The sequence below is a fragment of the Hevea brasiliensis genome, chromosome 8 (genome assembly GCF_030052815.1).
Source record: "Hevea brasiliensis isolate MT/VB/25A 57/8 chromosome 8, ASM3005281v1, whole genome shotgun sequence".
Classification (NCBI taxonomy): Eukaryota; Viridiplantae; Streptophyta; class Magnoliopsida; order Malpighiales; family Euphorbiaceae; genus Hevea; species Hevea brasiliensis.
In genome coordinates, this window is record NC_079500.1 from 98,230,523 (window position 1) to 98,244,285 (window position 13,763).

Here is a 13,763-nt window from a genome sequence, read left to right on the forward strand (position 1 = left end):
CCCTCAACTGATCAAACAAGTCATCAATGTGGGGCAATGGGTATCTATTCTTTATTGTCACCTTATTCAACTGCCGATAGTCGATACATAAGCGAAGAGTGCCATCCTTCTTCTTGACAAACAACACTAGCGCTCCCCAAGGTGACACACTAGGGCGGATAAAGCCCTTGTCAAGCAGCTCTTGCAACTGTACTTTTAACTCTTTTAATTCTGCTAGTGCCATTCTATATGGTGTTATAGAGATTGAGTCCACACCAGGCATAATATCAATTTCAAACTGCACCTCTCTTTGTGGAGGTAATCCTGGTAATTCATCAGGAAACACATCCGGAAAGTCACATACAGTAGGGATGTCTCTCAGTGTCGGACTCCCCACTTGGGTGTCTATCACATGTGCCAAGTATGCTTCACACCCCTTTCTGATCATCCTTCTGGCTAATGCAGCCGAAATGATGTTTGATGGCAGTAACTGCCTCTCCCCATGAATTACCATAACACCGTACAGAGAGAGACCAAAAGTGATTGTCTTCAGTCTACAGTCAATCATCGCGTGATGCCTGGCTAACCAATCCATGCCCGAGATATTATCATGAAGGAACGGAAGCGTGAAAAACACAAGTTTATACCATTGAATTCAAAAATTTTCACCTAGGGTCACATGTATCATGCAAGATTTATTTTTATCTATTTGATTTCAATGATAAACAACATATTAAAACTCTTTTAATATGTTTTTGGATCTGTATTTGCCATTTAAGATTTTAATATTAATCAGATTAATTTTAGAACCCTAGATTAAGTCAAGAACGATTACACTAACCTCTTGATGCACTGCAGCGTGTCTGTGCCTTTGAGATTTGTCTTCAGGACACCAGATGTTGTCCCTCTAGCTTGTCCACACCAAGAACACCTATGGCAGCCCTTGAACAGCTTCTAAAGCTTTTTTTATTAATTAGAAATTCAAGTTCTGCCTTTTAAGAGATTAGAGATGTAAACAGGACACTAGAAACAATTTCTAGTGTTCTTAATTCAAGAGATTGATGGCTAATCTCTTTGAATTGATGAGAGATGAAAAAGAATAGATGAAGAGCCTCAAAATGGCATGACAAAGGAGAGGAGTGGCTGCTTGTTGTTATTCTTTTTCATAACAACACTTATATAGCTAGGTTAACACATTAAACCCTTGCCACATGTCACCCTTTGATTAGCTCTAGGTTTAAGTGACCCAATCACATTGTGCCAGGTGTCAAACCTATATTTAATCTTGATTTTAATCATCTTACATGATTAAAAACATTTGGCAAGCTTATGTGTAATCCCATGTGTCACCATCTCATGGTGCCACGTGTCACACTACGAAATGACCAAAATGCCCCTATGTCTTAATTTTGAGTTCTTAACCCAAAATAATTATTTCTCTTCTTCTAATCAATTTATATCAAATATAAATTAATTAATTAATCTCTATTAATTGATTTCTCATTAATTAAATTCATATTTAAACACTTTAAATATAAATTTAACTTATACTACACATCCAATAATCTAGATTTGGTTTCAAGTCATGCTAGGGACTTTGCAATTTAATTGCAAACCAAACCTATTTAATTAATCAATTAAACTCTTTAATTAATTAATTAAATCATATTTAAATAGGTGATAACTTGTGTATGTGTGTGACTTACTAGGCTCATCGCTAATTGGCAATGAGACATGATATCAACTCTTAATATCATCAGAACTCTTTCTTACCATAAATGATTTCTCTAAATCATTTTATGAACCTCATAGACCATGGTTAACACCTAGCATAGTATGCCATGGCCACCCAATTAGTAATAAGGTTTACCTTAAATGAACCTATAATCATATGTTACCATGCACTAGAATCTCTCTACAAAAATCCCAACTCAAGCCGGAGTCATGGTTTATGTCAAACTCCATTTGCTATGAATATTATGTTCTCTTTTAATTCCAGTTCTTGATTAAAAGATTTTCTCATCGAAACTTTTTCGAATAAATCTATCTGTCCTGGCCAGGAACTTGAAACATCAAGAACAATTAAATGAACATAGGATTTTATCTCTATTTACTTAGAGGAACAGATTCCATCTTGATCAACACCTACCTCCATATATAACTAGTAGGAGTCAACAGATGCCCATATACCCATACACAGTACAAGTATGAAAGCAGTATCAAACTCAAACTACCTATATACAAGATAATCGTATATCTCAGGTTTAAAGATTATATGCACTGATATGATTTATGACAAAACATTGACAAGAGTAAACTCCATGTGCTTGTCATAAGTGTCACTGGTTCGGCCTACTTATCATTTATAAGTGCCTATCATGTTTGTTATACGGCATGAGACTCACCATTCCATCTTATTTATATCTCATATAAATAACTTGGGAACAAACATGAATACAATCTTTCTGGATAAGTCATGTCCTTATTATGAAGTATCCTCGATTATGAACCTATTTATGATACTTTGTGCTAGAAATACTGTCACTCATATTCTTAACAACTGAAGAATAGAATTTCTAACAAAATTTCAATGGACCTTTTCTATTACACATAAATATCTTATGTAAACGGAAAAGTGAAAATACCTTTTATTAATAAAATATGTACAATATACATACTAAATGATATGCTCTAGGGCATACTACTAACAATCTCACACTAGCACTAGAGCCATTCATTACAATATCTTAGACCTATCTTCTCAAGATGTCGGTCTAACTGAGTCTGTGACATAGGCTTAGTGAATGGATCAGCTGGATTTTCAGCTGATGCTATTTTCTGCATGGCTATATCGCCTTGCCCAACTATTTCTCTGATAATGTGGTAGTGCCTTTCTATGTGTTTGGATTTTTGGTGAGACCTTGGTTCCTTAGCTCAGAGGATCGCTCTCCATTGTTGTCACAAAGGTAGTGAAACCGCGACTCAATGGAAGGAACTCTGTAAGTTCTATCACGAACTTCTTTATCCAACGACTTCCTTTGCAAGATCATCGATGCAAAGAATATACTACTTACGTAGTGGAATCTGCAGTCGTGCTTTGTTTGGAACTCTTCCAACTGACTGCACCTCCATTACAAATGAACACATATCCAGAGGTAGACTTTCTATCATCGATATCTGATTGGAAATCAGAATCAGTATAACCATCCAATTGCAAGTTTCCACCTCTATAAATCAAGAATAAATCCTTAGTTCTTCTCAAGCACTTAAGGATATTCTTGACAGCTATCCAGTGTTCCAAACCTGGATTGGATTGATACCTGCTAGTCAAATTAACAGCATATGCGATATCCGGCCTAGTACACAACATTGCATACATTAAACTTCCAATAGCCGAAGCATATGGAATCCTGGCCATCTTATCTCTTTCTTCAGGTGTCTTTGGAGACATCTCTTTAGAAAGGTGGATACCATGTCTCACTGGTAACAATCCTCTCTTGGGATCAAGCATGTTAAACCTCTTTAACACCTTTTCCAAGTATAGACTTTGGGATAAACCAATTATTCTTTTCGCTCTATCTCTATATATACGAATCCCAAGAATATAGGTTGCCTCCCCTAAGTCTTTCATGGAGAATGTATTTGACAACCATACCTTTATAGTTGTCAACAGACCTGTGTGATTACCCATCAACAGTATGTCATCCACATATAAGACAAGGAAAGTGATAGCACTATCACTAACCTTCTTATATACACATGGCTCATCCTCATTTTTTATAAAACCAAAGGATTTAATGGCTTCATCAAAATGGATGTTCCAACTCCTCGAAGCTTGTTTCAACCCATAAATGGATCGCTTTAGCTTGCATACCTTGGAACCATCTTGGGATTCAAAACCCCTAGGTTGTTCCATGAAAATGTTTTCTTCAATGTATCCATTGAGAAAAGCTGTTTTGACATCCATCTACCAAATCTCATAATCATAATATGCAGCTATTGCTAATAAAATCCTAATTGATTTAAGCATGACAACAGGCGAGAAAGTCTCCTCATAGTCGATTCCTTGCCTTTGGCGAAACCCTTTTGCTACTAGCCTTGCCTTATAGGTCTCTACCTTTCCATCAGAACCAATTTTCTTCTTGAAAACCCATTTGTTTCCTATAGGTACAATACCTTCAGGTGGGTCAACAAGATCCCAAACTTGATTTTTATACATGGAATCAATCTCGGATTTCATAGCATCAATCCATTTTGAGAGTCTATATCTGATATAGCTTCTTCATAAGTAAGTGGATCATCTCCATGATCTACTTCTTCATGAGTAGACAACTCTTGTTCTTCTTCATGAAGAAAACCATATCTCACTGGTGGGTGAGATACCCTGGTTGTTCTACGAGGAACAGTTGTAAATGTTTCATCAATGGGTATAGGTTGACTAGATGGATCTATATCCATATGATCTGTTGGTTGGTCAGAATTCTCCAATTCTAACTCTATTTGCCTTCCTTTGCCTCCTTCTTGAACAAACTATTGTTCAAAAAATGTGGCATCTCTACTTATCATAACCTTTTGTGAAGTAAGCAAATAAAAATAATATCCAAAACTATCTTTTGGATATCCAACAAATCAACCTTTTTCTGATCTGGTCTCCAATTTATCAGTGTTCAGCTTTTTGATATAAGCTGGACAACCCCAAATCTTAACATACTTAAGACTTGGTTTTCTTCCATGCCATATCTCATAAGGTGTGGAAGAAACTGATTTTGATGGAATCCTATTCAGAATATACAAAGCTGATTCTAATGCAAATCTCCAAAAGAAGATTGGCATATCAGTATAGCTCATCATACTATGTACCATATCCAATAGGGTACGATTTCTCCTTTTAGATACACCATTCAACTGTGGCGTTCCTGGAGGAGTCAGCTGAGAAACAATGCCATGCTCTCTCAAGTATTCATCAAATTCAGTACTCAAATATTCACCTCCACGATCTGATCGAAGAGTTTTAATATTCTTTCCTGTTTGATTTTCTACTTCAGATTTAAATTATTTAAACTTTTCAAAGGATTCATGTTTGTATTTCATCAAATACAAATACCCAAATCTTGATTTATCATCATTAAAGGTAATAAAATAATGAAAGCCCCCTCTAGCCATTTTTTAAATGGACCACATACATCACTATGTATTAGCTCCAAAATATTTTCAGCTCTTAGCCCTTGTCCAACAAAGGGTGATCTAGTCATTTTGCCCTGAAGGCAAGATTCACAAGTTGGAGTAGGCTCAGAGCCCAATGAGGATAGAATCTCCATTTTCTCCAATTTTGTAATCCTATCTTCTACAACATGACATAACCTTAAGTGCCAAATATATTTTGAACTTGAGTTGGTTTTCACCATGGCATTGCATTCATTTAGATTGCTATACTCTGAGCAGTGAAAACACTTTCTTACTGGCAATGGAAACACTTTCCTGTTGGCAGTGGAAACACTTTCCTTTGCCTCCATCAGCTTTAGTCTTCCTTTTCTGTTTAGCTATTTTCTTAGAAGGACCAGGAATCTGAGATTTCTTTTTCTTATTGTCCTTCTTCTTGTTGGACTTTCTAACAGAAGAAGATGCAATCAAAGCTGCCTCTTTTCCTTTGTTGCCCGGCATATTCTTTTGGGCAATAACCAGCATGTTGAGTAAACCAACTAAGGTGCATTCCTGTTTAGTCAAATGGAAATTTGTCACAAAATTCCTAAAAGACTCAGGAAGGAACTGAAGGATCAAATCCATCTGTAGTTGGAAATCCATGTTGAAGTCAAGATGTTCCAACTGCTCAATCAGCCGAATCATCTTGTGGACATGATCCCCAACATTCTGTCCCTCAAACATCCTCATGTGGAATAGCTACCTAGATATCTCATACCTAGCATTCCTACTGTGCTCACCATACAACTCTTATAGGTGAAGGAGGATCTCACTTGCACTCTGCATATTTTCATGCTGCTTCTGTAACTCATTACCCATGGAAGCAAGCATGTAACACTTAGCTCTCATATCATGCTCCTTCCACTTGTCCAAAGTTTCATGTTCCTCTTGTGTGGCCTCTGGAGGTAAAGGACCAGGAACATTTGAATCTAGAACATATCCTATATGTTCAAGGTTCAAGACAAGTTTCAAATTTCTTAGCCAATCAGACAGATTAGGTCCTGTCAACCTATTGCGATCAAGTATGCTTGCAATGATATTAGATGGTGGTGGTTGTTCTGTTCTCATTATTATCAGAAAATTAATTGCAGAAATAACCAGATTAATTAGTAAATGTATCATGTAATTAACCAAAATGATTATGGTCTTTTAATCAAATTGGTCCTCCCACTAACTTAGCGAATCCTACACTTCCAAAGTAGAAAACGGAAATCCTAGTTGGATGGATTTCTAGTGGGTGATTGAATTCTTATAATTCTATTGATCATCCTCAGGTACATCCATTATTGGAATTACAATAAACTATAAGTGAGCAACTCCTTACCCATCATATCTCATGTGAGGTTCAATCCTTTACCTAGCCCCTAATGCTCAAAATATCAGGTACATCCATTATTGACTTATCTTGCATTAGTTAAGTTGATCCCATTGAGCCAGTAATTATTTAAATAATTTTAATGTCCTCAGGTATATCCAATATTGGCCACCAAACTATTTACATATTTACAACATCTCATGCTTAACAATTATTCTTAAGAAAATCTCTTAAATTAATTGCATCTTATGCAACTATTTAAAATTTCTTAAAATAATTGCCCCAATGGAGGGCCTATGTTATAATTACTTTAATTATAGCATTTCCAACTTAATCATTTGTTTGAAAGATTTTATGGTCATCCTAATTACTATTTAGGTCTCACTTTGCACATTATCCATTTAGCATGCATATATCATATAATTGCATACATTCCCATACATCTCATGCATTCATGGATAAGCAGTGAATATGGTATGATCATGGACTTTCTAAGGGATTCAATTCTAAGTCACCAAGAATTGAATCAGGGCATTCCTAGGTGCATTTCATTCATTCATTTTACAAGAGTTACTGAAGGAGTACATAATCAACACTTGATCTTGAATTCCTTCCACTGGTCCCACCAATGCTCTTGACCTCCTTGAACTTCTTACAATCCAATATTACATAGTAATCCTTGGCATACCAAGGCGAATTTACAAGAAATTAAATAAATAAATGAAATTACAACTCAACTCAACTCAACTCAACTAAGCCTTTATCCCAAAAATTTGGGGTCGGCTATGTGGATTCGCTTTTTCCACTCTGAACGATTTTGGGTTAAATCCTCAGAAATGTGTAATGCTTCTAAGTCATGTTGTACTACTCTCCTCCAAGTCAATTTAGGTCTACCCCTTTTTTTCTTTCTATCCTCTAACCTAATGTGCTCTACTTGTCTAACTGGAGCCTCCGTATGTCTACGCTTCACATGACCAAACCACCTTAATCTCCCTTCTCTCAACTTATCTTCAATTGGCACCACTCCTACCTTTTCTCTAATACTTTCATTACGGACTTTATCTAGTCTAGTATGGCCACTCATCCACCTTAAAATTCTCATCTCTGCAACTCTTATCTTAGATGCATACGACTCTTTCAGTGCCCAATACTCACTACCATATAACATAGCCGGTCGTATGGCTGTACGATAAAATTTTCCTTTTAATTTATTGGGAATCTTATGATCACATAAAACTCCCGTGGCACGTCTCCACTTCAACCATCCGGCTTTAATCCTATGACTAACATCCTCCTCACATCCCCCATCTACTTGAAGGATTGAGCCTAGATATTTAAAGTGATTATTTTGGAACAGAACCACTCCATTCAAACTAACTCCTTCCCTATCACCAGTTTGGCCTTCACTGAACTTGCAATGCATGTATTCTGTCTTTGTTCTACTTAACTTAAAACCCTTTGACTCTAGAGTACTTCTCCAAAGTTCTAGCTTCCTATTGACTCCTTCTCATGTCTCATCTATCAGAACAATATCATCCGCAAACATCATGCACCAAGGAATACTCTCTTGTATATGTTTCGTCAGTTCATCTAAAACTAATGTAAAAAGGTAAGGGCTTATGGCTGATCCTTGGTGTAATCCAATTGAGATAGGAAAATCTCTTGTGTCCCCTCCCACTCTGCGCACAATAGTAGTTGCTCCTTCATACATATCTTTCAATACTTGTATGTACCTAATAGATACCCTCTTTTGTTCTAACACATTCCATAAGACCTCTCTTGGAACATTATCATAAGCCTTCTCCAAATCAATAAAACCAATGTGTAGATCTTTCTTCACATCTCTATATTTCTCCATCAAGCTTCTAATGAGAAAGATCGCTTCCATAGTTGAACGACCGGGCATGAAACCAAATTGATTGAGAGAGATAGAAGTATCATGACGTAGTCGATGCTCCACAACTCTCTCCCACAACTTTATAGTATGGCTCATGAGTTTAATTTCCCTATAGTTTGAGCAACTCTGTATGTCTCTCTTACTTTTAAAAATAGGTACTAAAATACTCCTCCTCCATTCATCAGGCATTTTCTTTGAGTTTAGAATCTTATTAAATAATTGAGTTAACCAAACCACTCCCATATCTCCCAAATACTTCCACACTTCAAATGAAATTACAACCCAAAAATTATTACAAACTTAATAATACATGCCCAAAATAAATTAAAATAAATTAATTAATTTACAATCCCAAAGAAATATAAAAGAAATAAATCCAATCACATTGGTCTTTTATAGTCCATGATCATCCATCATGCATATCACTATTTAACAATTAAATATAACATACATACTTAAATTAAATTGAATATCTCATATTCAACTTAAAAATCCAGATTTGAATATGATTCAAATAAATTTAAAAATTTAGATTTGAATCTCATTCAAACAAATTTAAAAATTCAGGTTTGAATCACATTCAAACAACCTTAAAAATTCAGATTTGAATCACATTCAAACATTTTTTAAAAAATCAGATTTGAATCACATTCAAACATTTTTTAAATAATCAGATCTGAATATTATTCAATCAACTTTAAAAAATCAGATTTAAATATGATTCAAACAACTTTAAAAATTCAGATTTGAATCACATTCAAATAACTTTTAAAATTCAGATTTGAATCACATTCAAACAATTTTTAAAATTCTGATTTGAATCATAATTTAATTGTGTGATAAAAATTCTAATTAAATAATTTAATTAGACATAAAATGGATCTTAGATCATACAACAATTGCACATTCACCATCCATTTACCTTTGCACACCATTGTGGTGCATCAAACATGCACACCATGGTGTTCATCATTTGTGCCGCCACCTTGGCTTTGCAACCAGCAATGAACTTTTGATCTCATGATCAAACACACAATTAAATCATATAATCAACAATCTAAATGGCAAATATAGTGGCTCTGATACCAATGGAAGGAACGGAAACGTGAAAAACACAAGTTTATACCATTGAATTCAAAAATTTTCACCTAGGGTCACATGCATCATGCAAGATTTATTTTTATCTATTTGATTTCAATGCTAAACAACATATTAAAACTTTTTTAATATGTTTTTGGATCTGTATTTGCCATTTAAAATTTTAATATTAATCAGATTAATTTTAGAACCCTAGATTAAATCAAGAACGATTACACTAACCTCTTGATGCACTACAGCGTGTCTGTGCCTTTGAGATTTGTCTTCAGGACACCAGATGTTGTCCCTCTAACTTGTCCACACCAAGAACACCTATGGTAGCCCTTGAATAGCTTTTAAAGATTTTTCTATTAATTAGAAATTCAAGTTATGCCTTTTAAGAGATTAGAGATGTAAACAGGACACTAGAAACAATTTATAGTGTTCTTAATTCAAGAGATTGATGGCTAATCTCTTTGAATTGATGAGAGATGAAGAAGAATAGATGAAGAGCCTCAAAATGGCATGACAAAGGAGAGGAGTGGCTGCTGGTTGCTATTCTTTTTCATAACAACACTTATATAGCTAGGTTAACACATTAAACCCTTGCCACATGTCACCCTTTGATTAGCTCTAGGTTTAAGTGACCCAATCACATTGTACCAAGTGTCAAACCTATATTTAATCTTGATTTTAATCATCTTACATGATTAAAAACATTTGGCAAGCTTGTGTGTAATCCCATGTGTCACCATCTCATGGTGCCACGTGTCACACTGCGAAATGACCAAAATGCCCCTATGTCTTAATTTTGAGTTCTTAACCCAAAATAATTATTTTTCTTCTTCTAATCAATTTATATCAAATATAAATTAATTAATTAATCTCTATTAATTAATTTCTCATTAATTAAATTCATATTTAAACACTTTAAATATAAATTTAACTTATACTACATATCCAATAATCTGGATTTGGTTTCAAGTCATGCTAGGGACTTTGCAATTTAATTGCAAACCAAACCTATTTAATTAATCAATTAAACTCTTTAATTAATTAATTAAATCATATTTAAATAGGTGATAACTTGTGTATGTGTGTGACTTACTAGGCTCATCACTAATTGGCAATGAGACATGATATCAACTCTTAATATCATCAGAACTCTTTCTTACCATAAATGATTTCTCTAAATCATTTTATGAACCTCATAGACCATGGTTAACACCTAGCATGGCATGCCATGGCCACCCAATTAGTAATAAGGTTTACCTTAAATGAACCTATAATCATATGTTACCATGCACTAGAATCTCTCACATAAAAATCCCAACTCAAGCCGAGTCATGGTTTATGTCAAACTCCATTTGCTATGAATATTATGTTCTCTTTTAATTCCAGTTCTTGATTAAAAGATTTTCTCATCGAAACTCTTTCTCGAATAAATCTATCTGTCCTGGCCAGGAACTTGAAACATCAAGAACAATTAAATGAACATAGGATTTTATCTCTATTTACTTAGAGGAATAGATTCCATCTTGATCAACACCTACCTCCATATATAACTAGTAGGAGCCAACAGATGCCCATATACCCATACACAGTACAAGTATGAAAGCAGTATCAAACTCAAACTACCTATATATAAGATAATTGTGCTATCTCAAGTCTAAAGATTATATGCACTGATATGATTTATGACAAAACATTGACAAGAGTAAACTCCATGTGCTTGTCATAAGTGTCACTGGTTCGGCCTACTTATCATTTATAAGTGCCTATCATGTTTGTTATACGGCATGAGACTCACCATTCCATCTTATTTATATCTCATATAAATAACTTGGGAACAAACATGAATACAATCTTTCTGGATAAGTCATGTCCTTATTATGAAGTATCCTCGATTGTGAACCTATAGATTCTGACATGTCCTTATTAGGGCATTTCAATCAAATTTGACAGAAAAACATGTCCTTGGATCACCAAAGGATAGTCTCTATAGATTCTGTTAACCCTAACCTCCTGACCTAATGGACTAGTTACTAGCACATCATAGTCCATTTGTACACACTGGATAGTAGTAGAACACATTACACTAGCACTGATATATGAATGTGTGGAGCCAGGATCAAACAACACATATGCATCTTGGTCAAGGATAGAGAAAATACTAGCTACTACATCTGATGTTTCAGCTTGCTCTCTCTGTCTCATGGTATAGACTCTAGCTAGTGCACCACTGGATTCTGGCTGGTTAATAGTACTCAGACTTCCAGGAGTTCTACCTCTACCTCTGCCTCTACCTCGACCAGTTGGCTGTGACCCTCTAGGTGTAGAGACTTGGGTTGATCCCTCAGATGTGGCAGGAGGTCCAGATCTGCGCAGACTAGTACAATCCTTAGCAAAATGTTCACTCCCTCTACAATTGAAACATGCACCGATGGCCTTGAAACACACCCTACCATGTGTTCTACCACAAGTCTCACGCTGCCGGACTGATAAAGCTCCTCGAGATGCCTGCTGGGTCTACTGACCAGACCAGCGTGGTCTTTGGCCAGAGAATCTGGCTCTGCTAGATCTGCGAGAGCTAGATCCCCCAAACTATTTCCTCTTCCCAGAACCACTCTCAGTAGCCTGGCCCGTAGCATTTTCAGTCTTTTCTTTCTCTTGAGTGCCCTTCTTCACCGCCCCTTCTGATTCTATCCTTTCCAGTTCCAGGGCTTGTGAAATCAACTTAGAAAAATTTTGGTGTCTGAATCCCACAACTTGCATTCTTAAGCTATGCCTCAACCCAGCCTCAAACCTCTTACATCTGTCTCTGGGGGTGGAGACTAAGCTTCCAGCATAGTGACTTAGCCTTGAAAGGTCCCACTCATACTCTGCTATTGTTATGTCCCCTTGCTTCAGGCTCAAGAATTCTTGCAATTTCATATCTACATAAGCATCGGGAACCCATTTCTGCCTAAATTCCCTCAGGAAGTCTGTCCATGTCAGCACAGGTGGCTCAACTAGGCTGTGGGGGATGATTTTTCACCATTCATATGCATCCCCTTGTAGAAGAGATACTGAATATTCAAATTTTAATTCTTCGGCACACTACAATTTTCTGAATACCCTTTCCATTCTTTCTAGCCACTGTGCTGCCTCCAGTGGATCCACAATACCCTTAAACTCAGTAGCCCCAAATTTCATTAGTTTTTCATATTGTCGAGTTGGGGGCTGTGGTTGTACTATAGGTGCTTGCATCTGAACTTGGGGTGGCACATTTCCCATCATTTGTTGAAAAAAGGCAGCCATCTGCTGTGCAAACTGAGCAGGAAACTGCGGTGCTTGAGGATGTGCTGGAGTGGCTGACCCACTCACGTTTTGGAGTGCTGGGGCTTCCCCTTGGACCTCAGCCTCGACAGATTGCTCCACGGAATGATCTCCCTCTTCCATTCCATTTTCAAAATTTCCTACTTCCTGAGATTAAACACAAAGAGGTTGACCTCCGTTAGGGCTTATTCATGATGTAAATATGTCATATGTATCAATTAAAGACACTTGAGCAGTTGTACTTATCAAAGAAATATTCACAAACATAGTCAAAATTCATCGTAAAACCATGCTCTGATACCAGTCAAATATGTTACACCTTACCCCTCTGTAAGGCATAACATGATCCCGTAGAATACCTAATGAACTACCGAACTTCACCTACTGATAACTCATTAAGTACACTACAAGGGATTTTAAAACCATTTTCTTACATTTTGGAAGTGGTGAGCATTTTTGTAGGAATTAAAAAAAATTTAATTGAAGTTTCAAAACTAGTAAAAATTTTTGTCCATTTTTATTTTTCCACAATTTAGTAAAAATTTCGGCAGAGTGCCGTTTGTATTTTGAGAAAACAATTCTTCAAAAATCTGTAAAAACACTTCCAATAATTGTTTTCACAACTCCCAACCACCAAAATGACTCAGTTCAACATAATTCAAATCAATTTCACAATTCAATCAAAGTTTATCATCTCACAATATTTCATAATTTCATTCACATTGTATTTAAAATTTAATTTACATATAGGAGTCTTAATTTACAAAAAGAAAATTCAAAATAATATTATTACAATTTACTGTACAACTGCTCAACTTTACATTAATACATATGACATTACAATATTTACCAAAATAACTATAAGGGTATAAATAAATACCCGTACCAAAAAGGTCAATGCAGTCCTCTATCTCAATAGCAGCTCACTCTGCTACTTTCTCCTTATCTCATGACATAAAGAAAATAAGCTATCGCTGA